Below are 13562 nucleotides of genomic sequence, written 5' to 3' on the forward strand. Positions count from 1 at the left end.
AATTTCAACATAACAAAATATCAAAATATATGATATTCATTATTTTCCCCTTCCCCCCATCAAACCCTCCCCCCCAAGACCTCCCTCAGCTCCTCTCTCTGATTTTTCAGCACATATTATTCTCTGTGTGTTATAAAATTATACAGATCCTTACATTATCTATCTACCATGTTATCAACCAATAAATTTGTGTATGTTTATTCAAAACCTGCCAAGGAGTCCAATTCATTTTGTTGTCTTTTAAAATGATTTGTGAAAAGTTCCCATTCTTCCTTAAAGTCAGTTGTCCTTGTCTCACAGTTTGTATGTCAATTTAGCCAGTTCCGCATAGTTCATCAATTTCTCTTGCCACTGTTCTATTGTTGGGGTTTCCTCATTCTTACATCCTTGTGCTATCAAGACTCTTGCCACTGTTGTAGCATACATAAATAAGTTCTTTGTTTTCCTTGGCAGGTCTGGCCTTACAATCCCTAACAAAAATGCTTCTGGTTGTTGTTTTTTTACAAATGTCATTTTAAACATTTTCTTCAATTCATTATATATCTATAATATGATAAAAACTCCCTTCTTTTTTGTTACATTTCCAACATGTATTTGACCCAGTTTTATACATTTTTGCTTTCTCTACTGGTGTTATATACCATCCATACATCATTTTCATATAGTTTTCTTTCAAAAGAGAACAGTCTATAAATTTTAAATCTGTTTTACACAGTTTTTCCCAGTCCTCAAACTGTATGTTATGTCCTATATCTTGTGCCCATTTGATCGTGACCGATTTTACCTCCTCATCTTTCATTTCCCATTCTAGCAAGATACTATATGCACTCTTCAGGAGCTTCACTTCTTCTATGACTCCCTTTTGAAATCTAGAAGTGGTGTAACTACCATATTTTTTGCACCATAACACTCACTTTTTTCCTCCTAAAAAGTAAGGGGAAATGTCTGTGCGTGTTATGGAGGGAATGCCTACGGGTGGCATGCCTACGGATTTTCCTCCTCTAAAAACTACGTGCGTGTTATGGTCGGGTGCGTGTTATAGAGCGAAAAATACGGTAAATCCTTTCTTATTGTCTTCTTTGTACATTTCATGTAGTTGCCTGTAATGTAACCAACTCTGAAAGCCATCTTTTATTTCCTCATAATCTTTTAGTTTCCAACCTTCACTGGAAATTTTTAAGCAGAGACTGGATGGCCATCTGTCATGGATGTTTTAATTGAGAGTCCTGCTTGAGCTGATCAGTTGATTGTTGGTGCTTGCAGAGGCACTGGACTTTGCACGTACCAGCAAACTGCTGATCATCAGAGCTTACAAACCCCTGCACTTTGCAAGCAGTGCCTATTAACTGATTGTTGGTGCATGCAATAAACTGTGCTTTTCACAGAATCATAGAATAGTAGAGTTGGATGGAATCCCAAGGGGCATCTAGTCCAGCCCCCTGCGATGCAGCATTTTCAACTAACTCAAGAAGGACACTGACAAACTGGAACGTGTCCAGAGGAGGATAACCAAAATGGTCAAAGGCCTGGAAACGATGCCTTATGAGGAACGGCTAAGGGAGCTGGGCATGTTTAGCCTGGAGAAGAGGAGGTTAAGGGGTGATATGATAGCCATGTTCAAATATATAAAAGGATGTCACATAGAGAAGGGAGAAAGGTTGTTTTCTGCTGCTCCAGAGAAGTGGACACGGAGCAATGGTTCCAAACTACAAGAAAAAAGATTCCACCTAAACATTAGGAAGAACTTCCTGACAGTAAGAGCTGTTTGACAGTGGAATTTGCTGCCAAGGAGTGTGGTGGAGTCTCCTTCTTTGGAGGTCTTTAAGCAGAGGCTTGACAACCATATGTCAGGAGTGCTCTGATGGTGTTTCCTGCTTGGCAGGGGGTTGGACTCGATGGCCCTTGGGGTCTCTTCCAACTCTATGATTCTATGATTCTATACATTACAGATGACCATCCAGCTTCTGCTTAAAAACTCTCCAAGGAAGGAGAGACCACCTCCTCTTGCAGAAGTCCTCTCCACTGTCAAACAGCTCTTACTGTCAGAAAGTTCTTCCTGATGTTTAGTCAGAATCTTATTTCTTGTAGCCGGGGGTGCCAACTTGCCCCACACATTGAAGGGGTCTGGCATCATGTGACATCACATGCACGACGTTGTGTGCCCCCCCCCCCAATCCTGGCTGTGTGGGATGGGCATGTGGAGTGCAATCTTCACTCAGGCCGTGGGGGATGGTGGTCCCTTCAATATGGGGGTGGAAGGGCTTAGCCCCCTACTCACAAATAATAAGGGGGCTGAGGCCCCTTCTGCCCCCTATGGTTGGCACCCCTGCTTGAAACATGTCAGAATCTCTTTTCTTACAACTTGAAGCAATTAGTTCAGGTCCTACCCCCCAGAGCAGGAGAAAACAAGCTAGCTCCATCTTCCATGTGACAGCCCTTGAAATATTTGAAGATGACTATCATATCTCCTCTCAGTCTCCTCTTTTCCAAGCTAAAATTACCCTGCTTCTTCAAGCGCTCCTCATAAGGCTTTGTTTCCAGACGCTTGATCATCTTGGTTGCCCTGCTCTGCACACGTTCCAGCTTGTCAACATCCTTCTTAAATTGTGGTGCCCAGAATTGGACACAATATTCCAGGTGTGGTATGACCAAGACAGAATAGAGTGGTACTATTACTTCCCTTGATCTGGATGCTACACTTCTGTCGATGCAGCCTAGAATAGTGTTAGCTTTTTCTTGTTGCATCACACTGTTGACTTATGTTCAGCTTGTGGTCTACTGAGACCTATGGATCCTTTTCACATGTGTAGTAGATATGTGTTTGAATGGGATAAGAGGTTGAGGGCAAATAATTAAAGGGCAATTCTATTGCATGATTTTCCAGGATGATTAGCTTAGGGTGTAGTAGAGCTCTGGCTCAGCCAGTATAAGTCCACAGCCCCAGTTCTTCTGTTTTTCCTGCATTGCAAGGGGTTGCAATAGACAACTCTGGGTCCCTTCCAACTCTACAGTTCTATATACCTATGTAGCTTGCTTATAATTGCTCAGCTGAGCTGACTCTGGATGAGCAAAGGCCAGTATACACCCCTGCAAAAGGTGATATTATGTGTGTGGAGAGGGGTACCTAGTCTGGATCCTAAACCCATTCAGCTCAGTCATGTGACCCTGCAACCCAGCACTGAAGACTATATGAAAAGCGAGTTTTCCTTCCGCCACTGGTAGCAGTAGCCCCACAGCTGAACAGAGTTTGGATTTGATGAAACTTTGCACTGGCTCAACTTATACTATCTTGCTTGATACCAGATTCCTGTGCATTATTGAATGGTTTGCCCCATGAACTGTGGGTGGCTCTCTCTCCCCTTTCATTTTTTGCTGGTTGCTGGAAATCATCATATTTCAGCAAGCTTTTATTGCAGGTGTCAGATAAGATGTTTTTATGTTTTAGTTTTAACTGCTGAATCTCTCTCTCTCTCATATCACATAGTTGTTTCATAACATTGCATTTCTTTATTTATCTGGAAAAGGTTGTAAGCAGCTCAGAGTGGTGCTTTTGCGCCAGAAGGGGAGGATATAGGTGCTTAAATACCAATAAATAAATAAAATATTACTGTCTCGTTGCTGAAGTCCCAGATTTAGTGAGGTTATTGTCAGATGTGGGAGGGAGGGAGAGAGAGAGAGCATACTCCCATTTCCTAATAAAATGAAGCCCAGTGCTTGCTGCATTGACAGGACATGTTGCAGAGTGGCAGGGTGGGGGGCAGGGAGTAATTCAAAGAAATGAGCTTCCCTAAGTAGATTGCACCTTTAAAAGCTGACATTATTGCAGGGAACCATAGACAACACCTTGTCAAAAAATGGAATAACCAAGACTGGCCAAGCTGTCATTTCTGACAGGTCAGTGTAATGAGCTGCAGAATGCTGAGAATGTCAAAAAAAGTTTTTTCCCCCTCTACCTCCCTTGTTCCTGCTGCTTTGGGTGATAACAGGCATATGTGTGTGTGTGTGTTCATGCACGACTCATTAAAAGTGCTGTATTATCAAAATGTTGTCACCTTGAGTATCACAGTTTGCCACATTTAAGGATGCTGGACTCCATCTCTCCATGTTCCATACTCTTCACAAGGAGCGGGGGGCAGTGAAGCCATACTAGGCTCCTTTGCTCTGGTCACTGAACAGGCAGGACAAACCTGGTGGCACTTCTATGTGTAAATGCTTATTGACCTTCCTCCCCGTTGTGGACTGTGCATGTTCTTGAACTTCAGTTTGACTGCCCTCCCTTGAACAGGAATCATGCACCAACCATGTTGTTGTTGTTTAGTCATTTAGTCGTGTCCGACTCTTCGTGACCCCATGGAACAGAGCACGCCAGGCACTCCTGTCTTCCACTGCCTCTCGTAGTTTGGTCAAACTCATGCTGGTAGCTTCAAGAACACTGTCCAACCATCTCGTCCTCTGTCGTCCCCTTCTCCTTGTGCCCTCCATCTTTCCCAACATCAGGGTCTTTTCCAGGGAGTCTTCTCTTCTCATGAGGTGACCAAAGTATTGGAGTCTCAGCTTCAGGATCTGTCCTTCCAGTGAGCACTCAGGGCTGATTTCCTTCAGAATGGAGAGGTTTGATCTTCTTGCAGTCCATGGGACTCTCCAGCACCAGAATTCAAAAGCATCAATTATTCGGCGATCAGCCTTCTTTATGGTCCAGCTCTCACTTCCATACATCAACCATAGTGTACTGTTATGTCCAAACTCAGCCAGAGAAAGAGAGAAATATTGTTTCTGGTCCAATTTCAGCTATGGTTGTCATATTCTTTGCAAATTCAAAATAATAAAATAATAATTAACTATGCATAACTCCCAAGAATATAGAAGTATAGAAGTATATAGAAGTATAGAAGAATATAAAAGTTTATGACATTCATGGAGAAAGGGGATACAGGAAAGTTTCTCTCCCTCTTGGGGAGATTTAGGAGAGATAAAAGAAAACACATCTTCATGCCATGTATAGATAAATTATGGAACTCTCTCCCATACGAAGCAGTGGTGGCCACCAACTTTGATGGTTTTAAAAGAGGATCTGTCAAATTAATGGAGGATAAGGCTGTCAAAGGCTACCAGCTATGATGGCTCTGCTCTGTCTTCGTGGTCCAAGACAGCAATGCTTCTGAATACGAGTTGTCCAGAAACCACAGGGGAGTGTGCTTCTTGTGTTCAAGTCCTGTTTTTGAGTTTCTCAGAGGCAGCTGGTTGGCTGCCATGAAAACAGGATTCTGGACTAGATGGGCCATTGGCCTGTTGCAGCAGGCTCTTCTTATGTTCTTACGTTCATGGCATGGTTGGAATTTGGCAACACAAACTTTGCTGAAACAAGTGAATTTTACAGGAAAGTTGCATTTTGGGTCACACAGTTTTGCTGAGTGCAAATGAGGTAGACCCACATTAAAAGAATGTTGTTGTTGTTTAGTCGTTTAGTCGTGTCCGATTCTTCGTGACCTCATGGACCAAAGCACGCCAGGCACTCCTGTCCTCCACTTCCTCCGGCAGTTTGGTCTAACTCATGCTGGTAGCTTCAAGAACACTGTCCAACCATCTCGTCCTCTGTCGTCCCCTTCTCCTTGTGCCCTCCATCTTTCTCAACATCATGGTCTTTTCCAGGGAGTCTTCTGTTCTCATGAGGTGGCCAAAGTATTGGAGCCTCGGCTTCAGGATCAGTCCTTCCAGTGAGCACTCAGGGCTGATTCCCTTCAGAATGGATAGGTTTGATCTTGCAGTCCATGGGACTCTCAAGAGTCTCCTCCAGCACCATAATTCAAAAGCATCAATTCTTCAGCAATCAGCCTTCTTTATGGTCCAGCTCTCCGAAGCCAACTTGGATGCATAAACCAGCATATCTGCAACTCCATGGCTGGGAAAAACACACTGATATCCCCTCACAAACATTGCGGGTTGGGGAAAACCCTTTCAAATAAATTATATTTTAAGATCGGGGAGTTACCAGCGATGGTCTGGACACCTTCCACACCTGCATATTCAATGCATCCCACTGTCTTCACATTTATGTGGGTTAAGTAATGGATTGTTTTCCCCCTTTTTTGGAGAAGCCACCAGCTCCCTGAATCCCATTCTCTCTCTTCCTCCCCCTCCTCTCTCTCTTTTCTCTTGCAGAGAAAGAGAGAGAGAGAGGGAAAATCACTTAATGTTCGTGACTAATTAAATTCTCACTCCAGTCATGATTAATGTAACAAATAATTACAGTTTAGATCTAATATAGATACAACTAATTGTTCTGTCCACAGTGCATCGTGACTAACAATTAAACGGTGCTGTTAAAGTGACAGAAGAAAAGAGACCAGGCAGGCCATCCACCTCATTCTGGCTCCACCACAGATGCAGGAGGCAGAAGATCAGCCCGGTGCTTCTTTTCATACCACCAAATACCAACAGTCGCCTATTATTAGACGTGAGACGAACTAACACATTCTAGCTTCATGGATTCTTATTGGGAGAGGATAGATGGCGGGGAAGGGTGAAATGGCACACTGGGAAATATCACGCCACCCCCTCCAAGGTCCTTTGAGAGACTGTGCCTTGAAAACTTCTGCCCACATCTTGCCAACACAAGACTTTGCAGAAGAATGTAAGAGAATGCTGGGTCAGGCCAATGGCCCATCAAACCCAACCAGCATCCTGTTCTCACATTGGCCAACCAATGTGATGTTATGTTATGTACTGAGTTGAATAGGATCCAAAATGCAGCAGTCTGATTGGTCCTAGAACAATAGGATCCTAAATGCAGCAGTCTGATTGGTCCTAGAACAATGCAGCAGTATGATTGGTCCACAGGAGCCACCCAATCCAGCTCCAGGTGGAAGTGAATCCACAACCTGATTGGCCTACAGGAGAATCCCAGAATTAGCCAATCACGTGCAGCCCATTCTGTAAATAATGTATATAAAGCAGATATTTTGGGGGAACATTCATTCCTCGTCACCCCTATGAGCTGAATAAAGAGCATGAAATCCACTCTCAACTCCGAGTATATTTCACTGTAGGAAGCCCCAAAGGAGGAAGCAAAAAACAGGACCGCTCTCCCCTCCTATGGTTTCCAGCAACTGGTATTCAAAAGCAACTGGTATTCAACTTTGGAGGCAGAATGTAACCATCCTGGCTAGCAGCTCTCAATAGTTTCATCCTCCATGGATTTGCCTGAATCCTCTTTTAAAGCCATCCGAGTTGGTGGCCAATCACTGCCCACTGTGGGAATAAGTTCCATCGTTTGACAATGTGTTGCGTGAACAAGGACTTTCTTCCTCTTTTATAATATTTATAATATTATTATTTTGCAATTTTATCCTCTTCAGCCAGAGAAAAGAAAGCAGTCCTAGGGGAGTGCTTAAGAATATAAGGAAGAGCATCTTGGATCAGGCCAATGGCCCATCTAGCCCAGCATCCTGTTCCCACAAGGGTTGAATCCAGCAAACAGGATTCAAACGCAAGATTCTTCGCCTCACTTGAGATTTCCAGCAACTGGTATTTAGAAGCATGATTGCCTCTGGCCATGAAGGCAGAACAAAGCCTTCATCATGGCTGGTAGCCATTGATAGCCCTCTCATTAATAAATTTCCCCAGTCCTCTTTTCAAGCCACCAAATTGGTGGCCATCTAAGTATCAGTGCTGAATTCTTTCTGGCAGCAGGAGAGAAAGTATTTCAAAATACGGGATTTTAAAACAGCTTTAATTGAAGCTGATGACAATGCAGTAATCTACCTCTTTTAGCCACTTCTGGGTAATGGGAATGAATGAGACAAGAAGCAGTGCACAGTTTTCCATTTTTGCAAAAAGCAGCATGACTTAATTCATGAACTGTGCCCCCTTCCACAGCTCTGAGAGCCTTCTGGTGGTTCCCTCATTGTGAGAAGTGAAGTTACAGGGAACCAGGCAAAGGACCTTCTGGGTTGTGGCACCCACCCTGTGGAACACCCTCCCATCAGATGTCAGAGAGATAAACAATCATATGACATTTTACAGGCATCTGAAGACAGCCCTGTTTTGGGAAGCATTTAATGTTTGGGTGTGTTCCTTTATACTTTGTTGGAAGCCACCCAGAGTAGTGAGGCAATTCAGTCAGATGGGCAGGGCACAATAAATAAATTATTATATTATTATTTTTATAACAAGGATCACCATCATTCAGCAGAATTTATGTACCTTGTCATTTGAGCTGGGTTTCAGTAGTCATGATGATGATGATGATTTTCATCTTTCCAATTGGAGGATCAGCTAAAAGTTCAGCTAGAGTATGCACCTAATAGGTATAAAGTAAAAAAAAAAGTTAAAGGTCCCTTGGACAGTTAAGTCCAGTCAAAGGCGACTATGGGGCGTTTATCTCACTTCAGGCCAAGAGAGCCGCCGTTTGCCCACAGACAGCTTTCTGGTTCATGTATAGAAAATATTTGTTGTTGTTTAGTCATTTAGTCATGTCCGACTCTTCATGACTCTATGGACCAGAGCATTCCAGGCACTCCTGTATTCCACTGTCTCCTGCAGTTTGGTCAAACTCATGCTGGTAGCTTCGAGAACACTGTCCAACCATCTCGTCCTCTGTCTTCTCCTTCTCCTTATGCCCTCCATCTTTCCCAACATCAGGGTCTTTTCCAGGGCGTCTTCTCTTCTCATGAGGTGGCCAAAGTATTGGAGCCTCAGCTTCAGGATCTGTCCTTCCAGTGAGCACTCAGGGCTGATTTCCTTCAGAATGGATACGTTTGATCTTCTTGCAGTCCATGGGACTCTCAAGAGTCTCCTCCAGCACCATAATTCAAGAGCATCCATTCTTCGGCGATCAGCCTTCTTTATGGTCCAGCTCTCACTTCCGTACATCACTACTGGGAAAACCATAGCTTTAACTATACGGACCCTTGTCGGCAAGGTGATGCCTCTGCCTTTTAACTTCTTAAAAAGCAGAAACATAGAAAATATTAGGAATGGACGAATCAGTCAGTTTCAGCTTCTCTGAGTTTCTCATCCCTTCTCCCCATCTTTTGCTCAAATTATCCATTTCCCTCCTTCATTTCAGGGTTTTGTTTTGTTTTATTTTAAGAAAAGGAAGTCCACAAGAATATGCATATACATTTTCATACACATTTCTCCTGATGCACAGTTTTCTATAGATTATTGCTTGATAGAGGCCGTGCAAACCAATACAATGCAATTTTTGTATATCATTTTCATGATCGTACTCAAAATTGCTTGTCTTTTCACCTTAAACGGACTTTTGGAGGGTGAACAGGGCTTGGAATTCAGAGAAGTGTGAATTTTAGAGAAAAGTTGCACCTCAGTTTCTGAATTGGATTGGTTAACTTTGGTAGGCAAACTTAAGAACTTTCTGCTCCATCCCTCATAGGTTTTACACATGCATGTTTACGTACTAAATTAAGGTCTCACTCTGCACAGGATCTAGACTGCTTTACATTGTGCACACATCAAATGTTCCAAATACGGGTCTTGGAATGTCATGTAAATGTTTGACACATGCAAACTCCATGAGCATCCAGCCCTGCCTTTGTAACCGGATGACAGTCTGGAGTGCTCAGAATTTCCTAAAATATTCTCTGAGGCGAGCAAACCTCATCAGTTTCTTTACAGTCTGTTTGCTGCTTGGAAGAAGAGGCTCCGGGAATGTCAAAAATGGGCATGATTTAGCAGACAGCTGCAAGATAGACAGGGAAGATAAACTCACCTCCCCGTATTGGGATGTGAATGACATTCTGCCGTCACTAACACTGCAGCAAGTCAGTCCTCATAACGCAATCTGAGACAGGCAGCAGCACCAGTTGCCTGTAGGTTTCAGAAACATCATTGTAGAAGGACTGGCAAAATCTGATGCTCTTACATGCTGTCAGTGGCCAGCTCTTCCCTTGCGCATCACAGAGGCATGTTTTCTTCCTCCATCTCCTCTGTCCTTGATCAAATGGCTGTGACCTTAAAAAGAAAATCAGATCCTTTGTCTGAGCTGCCTCCACATCATTGGCATGGTTTGTGAAAGCAGGAGTAGAAAGAGGAGGAAAACAGTGAATCATTGGGCTTCAAATCCCCTTTCTACTTCTCGCCAGTTGGATACCTGTCCATTTATTCCTGTTCTTTGCTTCCTGCAACTTAACCAGTTCTTGATCCATGAGAGGACGTTTTCTCTTATTCATTGACTGCTAAGCTTACACAGGAGTCTTGGGTGAAATACTTTGTTAAAAGCTTTCTGAAGGTCCAACCACACAATGTCAAGTGGTTTGCCGCTCTCTGTACGCTTGTTGACACTCTGAAATAATTGACTGCGCTGCTGGCAACAGATCCGGCCCATTTTCAGATTTCAGGAGTGGACTGAAGTGAAACCTGACCCAACTCGGTCCACTCTGGGTGCCCTGCCATCCAGGCCACCATGGATAGGCCAAATTTTGCATCTGGGTTTGGTGACAACCCAGCAGGCTCAGCGACAGCCAGAGGAGTGGAGCAACAGTTGACAAAACAGTGTGGCTCCGAGAGGAGGGAGTTAAGTTGCATGCTGGGCTGCAAACATCGCCCACAGCCAGACTGGGTGAGCAGCCATTCTCATGCAGAAGCCATGCAGCCTCTGTTTCAGTAAGGCTTGTTCTTTCACGTGCTTTGTTCTTATACCTTTAACAATACTTTCCACCAGTTTTTCAGGGACAGATGTTAAAATAACCAATAATAATAATAATAATAATAATAATAATAATAATAATTTATTTAAATCCCACCCTCCCCAGCCAAGACCAGGCTCAGGGCGGCTAACACCAAATATAAAAACAATTGATTAGAATACAGCTTAAAAAAACAAAATTAAAATACAACATTAAAACATTAAAATGCAGCCTCATTTCAGTGGAACTCAATCAAATACTTTTACCATTATTTGTCACAACTATTCCATTTTTGTCAGTCAGGTGTACATGTATTGGCTAATGTTGCTCAAAGAAGGCTTATCACATGTTGCACTGAACAGATTCACGAGCTGTCTTGGCACATGTACTGGTGTTTGTGTGAAACAGTGTACATGTGTTGGGTTGTGAAGCTCTGTTGTTGTGTATCCAGGTTGTACACCTATTGAACATTAGAGGGGAATAACTAACCGTGGGAATGTACTCCTCAACTATTCATGTGCACAGGCTCACATACTGCACAGTTATTGAATGCAATGTGGGCATACCTCTAATCCACTTAGGTGCTCTGCAACAGAAAACTGGCTTTCTGCACTGCATATATTGGAAATCTGAGATGGAGCCAAGCTGTATGCTTGGGAAAGGAAGATAAAGGGGGGGGGGTCTGAACTTTGTAAAAGAAAACTCTATCTATCATCTATCTATCTATATCTATCTATCTATCTATCTATCTATCTATATCTATCTATATCTATCTATCATCTATCTATCATCTATCTATCTAATCATCTATCTATCTATCTATCTATCATCTATCTATCTATCTATCTATCTATCTATCTATCATCTATCTATCTAATCTATCTATCATCTACATACATACTTTATTAAAAAGTATTTATATACCACTATGTCTTAAGATATATATCAAAGTGGTTTACAGCAATAAAACATACAACCGTACAATAAAAGGCAGGTTAAAAAGTTTATAACAGACATCAATTAACCATTGTGGAAATTGCCAGCATAGGCCTGGAAGAACCGAAAAGTTGTCAGGGTGCATTTAAAAGTTGAAAAGGATGCAGAGTATTCCACAAGACTGGGTCAATGACACCAAAAGCTTGGCTTCCTGTTGTTGTCAAATGAGCCTTGCCAATTCAGAGAATGACCAGCGATGCTCCTGCAGATCAAGCTGGGATATAATTTTTTGAAACTGCCAGCTCTTCATCTATTTTCTTTTCGTGTTCAGATTTGGTCAAATGTATACATTCCACACGGGTGGGACGCAGGTGGCGCTGTTGGTTAAACCACAGAGCCTAGGACTTGCTGATCAGAAGGTTGGCGGTTCAAATTCCAGTGACGGGGTGAGCTCCCATTGCTTGGTCCCTGCTCCTGCCAACCTAGCAGAACGAAAGCATGTCAAAGTGCAAGTAGATAAATAGGTACCACTCTGGCGGGAAGGTAAACGGTGTTTCCGTGCGCTGCTCTGGTTCACCAGAAGCGGCTTAGTAATGCTGGCTACATGACCCGGAAGTTGTACGCTGCCTCCCTCGGCCAATAAAGCGAGATGAGCACTGCAATCCTAGAGTCAGGGGTCCCTTTACCTTTACCTTTATACATTCCACACATTGAAGTGATAGCAAGGGGTACTGCATTTCTTCAGACTGCAGGTTCCCGTTTCATTGCCCCTTGTGTGTGTGTGTTTTGTAAAACAAATAAACTGAACTTAGGAAATCAGGAAGGAACGCTTCTGCTCTTCCACTTCTTTGTTGTACTAGTAGTTTTTGCTTAAAGGAAGTTTTCCCTTTTTATAAATGCAATTTTCAGCCTATAGTCGACGAGTGATGTAGCTCATGCTGCCATTCTGGGACTCTTAGAACCATCTGATTCCTTGGTATGTGAATGCTCACTCTCAGCTTATCATGCATGGACATGACACATACACCATTTCAATTTTTTGAGTGTTTCCTTCCTAGGCATACATTTTATCTCAGTCTCCCCTTGTCCACCAGCACGAAAGTAAATAAATAAGTGCCAATGGCAGCTATGTTTTACTTTCAAGATACATGTTGATCTACACACACGTAGGTGAGGAATCATATGATTATATGCTGTCTTGGAGTTTTTAATTTGGTTCAACACATGTGATTATTATTAATATTGATTATTTTCAGTTGTTATCCCTGAGAAACATAGAAAGTAACAGGATATATTTATCTGAAAGTCTTCAAACTTACATGACCCTTTAAAAATTAGGTAAGGAACCAAATGGTATATAATATTTATATATTATATATTTATAATATATAAATGTATTTTCATGTAATATTTGATACTTCCAACTGATGAAGGTGAATACATCGAAACAGGGCCCTGTCCTGGTTTCTAATCTACAATTGACTTCTGACTTCTGCTCTAAGATTGAAACTGAGTCTCCATCTGCAAGCTGATAAATTATAAGGATCAACATTGTCGATTGAAAAAGAGAAAATCTTTGTAACGAATTATTATGTTATACATATCTTTATGCGTTTGAGTTTGTAATCTCTATTTGAGTTTGTAATTCTTGTCAGAAGACATACTTTTGAATGGATTAGTTTTTGTTACTATTGACTATTGATTTGTGAGTAGCGACCACTCCCACTATTGAAAGTTACATTGGCCTGAGTTCTTGGTGTGCTTTTTTCTTGATATATTTAATAACAAGAACTCCAACTTATTTAATGCAAGCATCTCAATACCAGTTTCTGGGAAATAGAAATGGGGAGGGTGCGTCGTGTTTATTTCTTCGTTTACTGAATTTATACCTCACCTTCCCTCCGATGAGCCCGAGGGGAGATTGATAGCTCTTCTCTTCCCCATTATATTTGCTGTACTTGGGTCTTGCTTTCTGGCTTC

The sequence above is a fragment of the Podarcis cretensis genome, assembly GCF_951804945.1.
Source record: "Podarcis cretensis genome assembly, chromosome: 11".
Lineage (NCBI taxonomy): Eukaryota > Metazoa > Chordata > Lepidosauria > Squamata > Lacertidae > Podarcis > Podarcis cretensis.